Genomic DNA, 11,155 nt, shown 5'->3' with positions numbered 1-11,155 from the left:
CCAAGGGTAATCTTACTTGAGAAGCTTTCCCTGATCACATTACATTGTGATAGTAGTAACCTCCAGTCCTTGTCTCTCCTACACTGATTTATTTTTCTTCAACACACTATTAAATAGTATATATTGTTTATAATAATATATATACATGTGTGTGTATATATATATCTGTGTGTGTGTGTGGGTGTGTGTGTGTGTATATATATATATATATATATATATATATATATATATACTCCATCACTGCAATAATACCAGCAGGTAAATTCAATTTGGACAAGAATTTTCTTTTCCTTTTTTTAACTTGCAGGTATATCCTCTAGGACACAGTCTGGCATATAAGACAACCTTTAGTCAATATTTGGATGAGTGAATCAATGAATGGATGAATGAAAGTCACATTCAGCATTTTACTCAGAGAACAAGGATGAATTTATAACTAAGAGACAAGGGTAAAGGACTGAAAGCTAGGAGGATGTTGCAAATGAAAGACTTGGGGCAAAGAGCAGAATTGAATTAAGACAACTCCTTGACTCAGAAGACTGTGTATTTGACATTTGATAGGCAGGGGGTCAATCTGGTTGAATTCTGTCTGAGAACCAGGAAGCTAGTAGTTTGAGGAACACACTTTATTACCCTTGGGGAAATCAGGACACTTCCTCATCTCCAACTCCTGTTCTAGTCTCTGAAATTCCTCAAGCTCCTAAGGAGACAATCTTACATGGTCTTCAACTGTGAGAGCTAATGTCTGATCTGATGCTTGACACGTGCTTGATAAACGACTGTTGAAATGCTATGTCAGAAATACCCTTTCCAAACTCTTAGAAGGTGGGATGTAAATCCTAGGTCTGGGAAGAGCTGGGGCTGACTATCCAGCTCTATGCATTCTCCTCTTTTCAGAGTCCTTATAATCCTTTTCAGCTCAAAACTGTTGCAGGAGGGATTCAGTGATGATATCCAGGTTCTTGGTGTTTTGGACAAAGCATTGAACGAAATATGACAATAGCAAAAGGAAAAGGTAGTTAGGCAGAAGTGAAAGTATACTTCTGAGAGGTAGAAGTGAGCCTAGGCAGAGAGGGAGGAAGAGTGGCTCAAAAGGCCCTGGCAGTTATGTTCTGTGAGATTTATAATTTTTAAAATCTAAGTTGTGTTAACTGACCATCGTCTGGGGCCACTAATTGTTCTCATCTCACTGGCTCTATCAAATGTGACTGGGCTCACTGATTCATCTCATTGGCTCTATCAAATGTGATGTAATTAGACATCTCCTGCCTACATTATCTTAAGCAGAGAATTTTCTGCCCTGATCAGTTTTTCTGACTAGCCACATAGGCAGATGCTCCAGTCCTGACTCAGGACCACCTTCCATATTTTGCAGTTCTAGCACATTTGAACATAACTTTCCTGGACATGATTCTTTTATGTCTTATTGTCTGTCATTTCAATTTTGTTCTTACAAATGTTTATTAAGTTATCCCTCAATAAACAATGTACTCAAGGCATGCTATTTTTTCATCTCTAAATTTTCCTTTAGTATCTGAGCTGATCAGACAGCTCCCTCTACAGCCTCCTTGGCACTTTCTGTGCCTTTTTTTTTCTTTGCTAGTAATTTTGTACATTCTAAATCAGAATTTTCTAATATTTTAAAGCCAACTATTCATTTAACATTTCACACTGCAGAACCATGATCAGTTTTGTTATCTTTAAAATATTTCTCAAATAAAATATGTCACATCTTTTGCTACTTTCACATTTAATGTGACTCTTTCACTTTTTTCTCAGTTTTTATATCAGCAACAAATTCCTCCTTATTGGTAAGAAGTAGGTCCTATATTAGTCAAGTTTCTCCAGAGAAACAAAAATAAAAGAGAGAGAGAGTCACTGAGACTTGTTAATAAGAAATTGGCTTACCAGATTATCGAAGGGCTGGGAAGTTCCAAGATCTGTAGCCAGCAAGCTGGAGACTCAGGAGAACCAATGGTGCAATTTCCAGTTTCAAAACTTTCAGGCTTAAGATTCAAGAAGGACAGATGTTTCCATTGGAGTCTAAAGGCAGAAAAAGCTTAATGTCTGTGCTCAAGCAGTTAGACAAGAGGAATTCCCTTTTACTCAGCCCATTTATTTTATTCTGGTCTTCAATGATTAGACAAAACCCACCCAATTAGGGAAAACAATCTCCATTACTCAGTCCATGGATTCATATGTAAATTTCATCCAGAAATGCCCTTGCACACACACCCAGAAAAATGTCTGACTGAATATCTGGGCACCTTTTCTGCCCAGTCAAGTGAACACATAAAATTAATTGCCATAACCTTTAGTATTCTTTTAGTTTCTTCTCTACTTTTGCAAAATAATTTCAGAAAGAAATTAGGTCTTTCTTGACTCTTTTCATCAGAGGTTTCCTCCAGAAATCTAGTTCTTATTTCTTTCCTGACAATATCCTGTCTCTGCCAGGTTATGATTTATATCAGCTGTGCATCATTCTATCATTTATTCCACAAGCAACCATTTTGTATAGACACCTAATATGCATCAGGCATTTTACCAGAAATCACCCACTCCTATTCTTTTTTCTTTTTTGGTTAAAGAATTACTTATTTATCTAATTTTATTTGTTGTTATTCTTTTTTAATTTGATCAGAGCGAGACAGAGAGCGAGACAAAGAGAAAGTGAGAAAGTAAGCCACCAGGTCCATGATTCGAACCAGTCGGCCACGTGAGAGTCCAGCAACTTAACCACCTGCTGGCCCCACCACTCCTATTCTGTCCTACTAGCTTTGCCTATGTGTTGTGAGAAGGTCCACTCTCCACTTCTGGATTTTTCTGTCTCATATGTTGTCAAATTCTTATCTTCTTTATTATTTTGTATATTATTTATGACTTGCAACTCCTAGTGGTTTATTCACAGCAACATAAATACAGGTAGGAGTAGAAACCACAACCTGGCAATAAATTCATGCACCTGACCAGAGCAGAGACTCTGAACCCAATTTGGCTGACAGTGGTTCTCGGTTTATGTCCACAATCACAGTATATTAAGAAATACTGAGTTTGGGGTAGAAAGTACCTAAAGAGCTGCTGACCCAATAGCAGATAGACTGCAGTGATAGGGAATCTACAGTGGGCAGAACTCTGAAGGACTTGGAGAGAGGCTGCCGGCATTCAAGATATTTCTGTTTATTTGGCTGGATTGAAATTCAGGGATGAGACCACAACTTCTGGAAAAAGAGCTGGCAAGGACAAGGCCTAATATTGGTGGTTAGGAGTGGAAACTTTGGAGCCGGAGTGTCTAGTTATATACCCTCTGGAGCCAAAAGCCTCAGGCAAGTTACTTAATCTCTCTATCCTGGTTTCTTCATCTGCGAAGTGGAAAAACTAAGAGTTATCATCACATACGACTGAGGTAAAATTTAAATTAATATAGTAAGTTAGAATATACAAAGCCTCTAATTCAGCTGCCATTGCTAATTTAGTTTATTATTGTTTCTATTTTATCTGAATAGGAACTAATGCCAAGACTATTACACAAAATAAATGAGGGTGAGGGATATTTTCAGGTTTGAAAATTTAGTAAAGGACGCTCTTATTAGATAGAAGAATTGAATGACTATAACATGGTAATAAACATGGAAGTGAAAATGTCCACCATGGTACACTTGATCCAAATCTAGTAGTCTTTGACAATCTAAGGACAAGGACTTATAGATGCCCCACTTCATAAACATGTGTCTCAGGATATCAGGTGAGTAAGTAACTGTGCTAGGCTCACCAGGTTCAGGCTTGCTTCCATGGCGGTGAGCCACGTGGGAGGCGAGCATCCCAACCACACGGCACCCACTGGCTCCTGTCATCTTCTACTTTTTTTGATTTTTAAGAATTATTTATTTAATTTATTATTATTATTATTATTATTATTATTATTATCTTGCTATAGGACACATGTGCTCACCAGCAAGACAGAGTGAATGAGAGAAAGAGAGGAAAAGTGAGAAAACAAGCCACTGTCTGGGACTCAAACCATAGTCAGTCATGTGGGAGTCCAGGGCCTTAATCACCATGCCACCCGCTGGCCCCCACATTCTATTTTTAATTTAAACTTTATTTATTTATTTATTGGAGTGAGAGAGAGCAGAGGGGTGGGGGCTGAGGTACCCTTGACAGAGTCTTACCATGCCATGATCCTCCCCTAATCTTCTAGCCATGATTACAGGAGCCTGGTGTGTTCAGGTCAATCTGGGAATTGAACCTGGGTCTCCCATGTGGCTCCAGTAATATACACTGCCAATTGACTGTGCCACTATGGTAGGGCCCCTGTCACATTCTTGAACTCATTCCCAGTATATCTGAGTCAGCTCTTTAAAAGTGGAGTGTTATGTACTAAATAAATAAAATAAAAGATGCTATACAGAATACTTCAGTACAAGATGGCAGACTGAGCACAATTTGTCTTCCCTCATGCCTAATCCCACTAAAATAATAGTAAAACAACACTTTTGAACTAGTATAAACAAAACAGCAGAGAGTATAACAGAAGGTATAGAGAGAAAGTGTGAGGATGCATTCCCAGCAGATAAAATATTTCAACATATTTCTGGAAATGGAAAACAGATGGGAAAGTGCTAACAAATTCAATAAATTGCAAGAAGTCATAATGTGAATACTACTGCAAGGTACCACAGAGAAAAGGAAATATATGCCTGGCAAAGCCCTATAATCAGAAGGTGAGGGTAGAAGTAGGTTGGAAACAAAAAACTGATAGTATGTGTATAGAGCAGAGTGTCCCAATTCTTACTGTTCAAGGAAGAGGTTAGCCCCCTAACATTTATCACCAGAAGAAAAAGATCTCTAAAGAAAGTAAATGAACTGGGCCCAGAAGGTGGCATGATGGTTAGGGCACTGGACTCTCACTTGAACAATCATAGTTTGAGTCCCGGACCTGGCGGCTTGCTTTCTTACTTTCCCTCTCTCTTTTTCCGGTGAGGACACGTGCCCTATAGCAAATTAATAAATTGTAACAATAATAAATAAAATAATTCTTTAAAAATAGAAAGTAAGTGAACTATTAAGGGAGAACTAGTGTCCAATGAGACTATCGTCACACTGAAATTAGGTCCCACTTTTTACGAAGTTTGTTCCCTTTCTAAAAATTCACTTTAAGAAAAAGCTTCCAGGTAATAAGCTCATACACATATAGAGAACTAAGGAAATTAGAGATATCAGAGAATGAATGTCAATTCTGCCCAAAATGAAAAGCAGGTCTAACACAACTTCTATGAAATTCCCATAAAAATTTTAAGAAGAATTACTTAATTTTATTTAGCATTATTTTTATATTTGCTATAAGGTATGTGTGCCCACCAGAGAGAAAGGAGACAGGGAAAGTGAGAAAGCAAGCCACCAGGAGCCAGCAGGTGGCATGGTAGTTAAGGCACTGGCCACTCCCACATGGCTGACCACTGTTTGAGTCCCAGATCTGGAGGCTTGCTTTCCTACTTTCCCTTTCTCTCTCTCTGGTCAAATCAAACAAAATAATAATGATGATAATAAATGAAATAAAATAATTCTTTAAAAAAAAAAGAGAGAAAGAAAAGAAAGTCACCAGGTTCAGGACTCAAACCGCTGTCAGCCATGTGGGAGAGTCCAATATCTCAACCACCATGCCACCTGCTTGCCCCCAAAAAATATTTTTACAGATTTAGATGAGGTAAGCCTCTTCTGGGAGGCCTCTCTCTGGTCAAATTAAAATACATAACGTAAATAAATAATTCATTGAGAACAAGACTATTCTAAAATTTACATGAAAAGGCAAAGGAACTAGAGAGCTAACACAATTTTTAAAATCAATTAGAAGGCATCTATATGATTTCAAGACTTATTGTATAATTTTAGTAAACAAAACTGTGTGACACTGACAGAGGAACAGATTCACAGAATAGAGCATAATGAGAATCCAGAAATTGACCCAAATACATTCAATAGATTTTTTTTTCTTTCTTTCTTCCTTTTTCTTATTTTTGCCATAAGGTGTGTGTGCTTGCTGGAGAAAAACAGAGAGAGAGAAAGTAAGAAACCACCTCCCAGGCAGGAGGACCACGCCACAATTCCATTTCCTCCATTCTCCTATTCTCCCCTCAGGATTTTGTGTGCCCATGTAGACATGCCTGGTGTGTTTGTCAAGCCTCTAGCTCTGTGACTCAAACCATGTAGTCATGTGGGAGTCCAGTGCCTTAACCAACATATTGCCTGCACTGGTCCAGTGTTCAACAGAGTTTTAACAAAGGTTCAGGGGAAATAAAGGTAATTCAATGGAGGAAAAACTGCCTTTTCAACAAATAGTATTAGAGTAATTAGACATCCATAGGTACAAAAACAGACAAACAAAAAAAAAAAAATCTGACCAAGTTTCACAACTTAATAAAGATTAACTTAACGTGGATCATAGACTTAGATGTAAAATATAATACAAAAGGATGCCAAAATGCTTATGGAAAAATGGAGTTAAAATTCAAATTTATTTTGGCGTAGAAAAAATTTTTAAAGAATGATTTTATTTAACTTTATTTATTTACTTATTTTAATTTGCCCAGAGAGAGAAAGAGAGAGAGAAAGCAAGCCGCTAGGAGGTCCGGGACTCAAACTGCAATGGGCCATGTAGGAGTCCAGCGCCCTTAACCACCATGCCACCCTCCAGTCCCCAAAATTTTTGAAATCTATGCATTTTCCATAAACTTTCTGATGACTTCCTAGTACTCACAATAATTCTGTATAAAATCTTAGGGGATCATGGCTAGGCAAAGATTTCTCAGACTTAGCCTCATGATTCATAAAAGGAAAAATTGACAAATTGGGTTTCATCAAAATTAAATTGTTTTCTCTGTGAAAGACTCTTAAAAGGATAAGAAAAAGCAAGTTGCAAAATGGAGAAAATATTTGCAAACTGTGTATCTCATAAGTTACCAAAGACCTCTCAAAAATAATAAATCAAATAATCCAGTTAGAACACGGACAAAGGACATTAAAAGAAATTTTGTTAAAGAGGATATGCAGATGGCAAAAAAGAACACAAAAAGATTTCAACATCATTAGCCATTCAAGAAATGGATATTGGGGTCAGCAAGTGGCATGGTGGTTAAAGGCGCTGGACTCCCACATGGCCGACCACGGTTCAAGTCTCGGACCTGGTGGCTTGCTTTCTCACTTCCTCTCTCTCTCTCTCTGTCTCTCTCTGATCAAACTGGAAAATACTAATGATAATAATAATAAAGTTAAAATAAAATAATTCTTTGAAAAAAAAAAGAAATGGATATTAAAACCTTGCCCAGTATAAATAAATTTTACTCAAGGTATATGTATAAATACCCGGAGAAGTGGTGATGATCAATGTTGTAAAGAATTTATTCTGATCATGAGAAACTGGATATAATATTAAAATAACCTATTTTCTGAATAAAATCTCAAATAGCCTGAAAAATAAAGAAAGAAATCTCACAAATGAGATGCTGTTACAAATCTACCAGGATGGCTAAAATTAAAAATAATGACAACACCAAATGCTGACAAACTTTTTTTTTTTAAGAGAGACTTTTGTTATAGGGTGTATGCACTCGTGGGAGAGACAGAGAGAGACAGAGAGATAGAAAATGAGAAATTACGTCATGCCATAATCCCTTTTCCTCCATTCTCAGGACTTTGGACACAATGCACACGTACACTGTGTGAGTTTCAAGTTTCCAGGTCTTGGACTTGAACCACGGTCGATAATGTGGGAGTCCAGTAATGTAACCATTATGCCATCTGCTAATCCCAAATACTGACAAACTTTTACAGAAACTGGATCACTCTTACATTATTGGTTTGAATGTAAAATAGTACAGCCTCTATGGAAAACAATTTGGCAGTGATTTAAAAATACTAGACATACAACTACTATATGATCCAGCAATAGTAGTCCTCGGCATTTATCCCAGAAAAATAAAGACTTATGTTCACACAAAAACTTTGGAACAAATATTTATAGCTGACTTACTCTTAACAGCCCAAAACTGGGAAAAACCCACAAGTCTTTTGATGGATAAAGAGTTGAACAGTTGTGGTACATATCTTATACTACTCAACAGTAAAAAGAAACAAATTACTGAAACATACAAAAACCTAGACGAATCCTCATAAAATTATATTGAGTTAAAAAAAAAAAGCCAATTTCAGGGCCAGCAGGTGGTGTAGTGGTTAAGGCACTAGACTCCCAAATGGCTGACTGTGGTTTGAGTCTTGGACCTGGTGGCTAGCTTGCTTGCTTTCTCACTTTTTCTCTTTCTGTCTCTCTCTCTCTCTCTGTCTCTTTCTGGTAAGCACACAAGCCCTGTAGAAAATTTTAAAATAATAATAATAACTATAAATACAATTAAATCTTTTTAAAAATTTATTTATTTATTTTAATTTGACCAGACAGGGAGAAAGAGAGAAAAAAAACTGAGAAAGCAAGCCACCAGGTCCAGGACTCAAACCATAGTCAGCCATGTGGGAATCCAGTGTCCTTAACCACCATGCCACCTGTTGACTCCTAAAAATTATTTTTTAAAAACCTAATTTCAAAAATGCATAAATGGAAAGCAAATTAATAATTGCTAGAAGTTGAGGGGATTCTCTAAATTGAGTGAACTGAGCAAAGATACTCTAAACTGGGATTTCTTTCCTTTATTTCTTTTCTTTTTTTTAATTAAGAATTATTTAATTTTATTACTATTTTAAATTTTGTATAGGGCTTGTGCACTAACTAGGAGAGAGAAATGAGAAAGCAAGCCACCAGGTTTGGGACTCAACCTGTAGTCAGCCATGTGGGAGTCCAGTGCCTTAATCACCACACTACCTGCTGGCCCCTCCATTATTTCTTTTTTTCTTTAATTAATTTTATGTATTTATTATTATTATTTAATTTGCCATAAGGCACATGTGCTTACCAGAGAGAGACAGAGAGAGGGAAAGTGAGAAAGCAAGCTGCCAGGTCTGGGACTTGAACTGTGGTCAGTGATGTGAGAGTCTAGCACTAACTTAACCACCATGCCACATGCTGGCTTCCCTCCATTATTTCTTACAACTGCATGTAGTTACAATTATCTCCAAATTAAAACACACACAAAAAAAATCCTGCAAAAATATTAACTTTCAAAGATGAGTAGAAGGGGGACCAGCAGGTGGCAGGATGGTTAAAGGTGCTGGATTCCCACATGGCCAACTGTGATGTGAATCCTGAACCTGGTGGCTTGCTTTCTCATTTTCTCTCTCTTTCTGTTCTTTTCTGGTCAAATTTAAAAATAAATAAATAAAGTTAAATAAAATGGTTCTTCAAAACAAACAAACAAAGATGAGTAGAGGGTCAATGGGTGGTGTGAAGGTTAATACAATGGATTCCACATGGCCAGCTGCATAATTATAGTCCCAGACCTGGCATTTTAAAAATCATGCTAGCCACATGTGTGTGAGTGTGCCCAAAATCCCAGGAGGAGACTAGAAGAGAAGGGACTGCAATGTGGCCTCACCCCTGGGAGGTGATTTCTCACTTTCCTTCTCTATCTCTCTCAGGTGAGCATACATGCCCTATAATAAAACCAAAAAAATAAAAAAAGTAGTAGAAAATATTTCTTTCAAATTTTGTCTTTACTTTGCTGTTCCTTTATGTTTCCTATCTGAATCAAAACAGAAAATATTTATTTTTAAAAATATTTAATTGTATTTATTATAATCATTTTTCATTTGACTAGAAAGAAAGAAAAAGAGAGAAGGTTAGAAAGCAAGCTGCCAGGTCCAGGACTTGAACTGTGGCCAGTCACGTGGTGGTCCAGTACCTTAACCACCATGCAACCTACCAGCCTGATTTATTTACTTAATATTATTTAATTTGCCAGGGAGAGAAAGTATCCTCTAACAGGGTGTGGTTACTCCAGAATCCCATCTCTTCCATTTCTCCACCCTATCAGGATTTGGAGCACACACACACCCACACACACACACACACACATGTGCCCAGTGTGAGTTTCAGGCTGTCAATGTCTGGATTCAAATCACAGTAGACCACATGCAATCTCTCTCTGCATTTCTCTCTCTCTCTTTTTTAATAATTATTTAATTTTATTTATTATTATTTTTTAATTTGATATAGAGCGTGTACACTCACTAGAGAGAGAAAGAGAGAGAGAAAAGGAAGTGAGAAAGCAAGCCACCAGTTCTAGGACAAGAACCATGGTAGGCCATGTGGGAGTCCAGAGCCTTAACCCCCACACCACTTGCTGCTCCCAAATCTGACTCTCTCAACCACCAGGCTATGGGGCTGGCCTAGAACAGTAAATATTTATTAAACCCTTTAATATGGGTATTTTAATATTACCTTATTTAATGTGCACAAACCTTGAACCAAGTAATATCCCCAATTTCTATTTGAGGTCTCTAAAGCTTAGGAGAGGTTTCATAATTTATCTAAGATTGCACAGTTGGTGCTCAAGTGACAAAGTCATGATTCACTTGCAGACCTGCCTGGCCCTAACACCAGTGCTCTTGACTGCCATAATATACTTCAAAGACAATCTATGTTCAGAATCACTTGAAAGAACTTTATTTTGGACTGAGAGCTAAGAGCATGAGATTTTAATTGTGTTTTTCTCTTATCCAGCTGTTTTCTTATATCTCCTTTCCTACCCTGCTCTCTATGCTCTAGTGAAGATGCATTTCAGGTATTCCAGAAGCATCACAGGCAAGCTGAGCTCTCTGCTTCACTGACTGACCCTAATAAAATCCAATATTTCTTAAAATAAGTTTCTAAACAGCTCATGAAAACACTGTCAGGCATTGCTTGTTCTGTTCTTCTGAATCTTGTAAAACTAGATACCACACCCTTCCCTTCATCCTCCCCATTGACTGATGATTCTGGACAGTGGTTTTTAAGTTATGTTAAGAAAACCTACTCATTATTATCATTAATCAAAATCCTCACACAGAGGTGATTCTTCAGCCTGTCATACAGAATGTCATACATTTTTATGGCTTGGAGATACTGAATTAATTTAATGTTGCACAGATATGAAAGGTTCTCTAGGATTATCAGCTACTTGGGGTTCTACAGAGATGTCAGTAAACAAAATGCTACACACACCAGCTTTTCATC

At 37.3% G+C, this 11,155-nt stretch overlaps 1 long non-coding RNA gene across 1 annotated transcript in view; it reads right to left on the bottom strand.

The window, feature by feature from the left end:
* Positions 1-1,913: 1,913 nt before the first annotated feature.
* The window catches only part of LOC102489603 (uncharacterized), a 26,520-nt gene continuing 17,278 nt past the window's right edge, over positions 1,914-11,155 (bottom strand). Inside the window, exon 3 of the long non-coding RNA XR_336711.1 lies at positions 1,914-2,043. This is a non-coding gene — a long non-coding RNA (uncharacterized LOC102489603). The remainder of the gene's footprint in view (positions 2,044-11,155) is intronic.

The sequence above is a fragment of the Tupaia chinensis genome, unplaced genomic scaffold (genome assembly GCF_000334495.1).
Source record: "Tupaia chinensis unplaced genomic scaffold, TupChi_1.0 Scaffold142134_1, whole genome shotgun sequence".
NCBI classification, from domain to species: Eukaryota; Metazoa; Chordata; class Mammalia; order Scandentia; family Tupaiidae; genus Tupaia; species Tupaia belangeri.
This window is presented reverse-complemented; position numbering and strand designations above follow the sequence as displayed.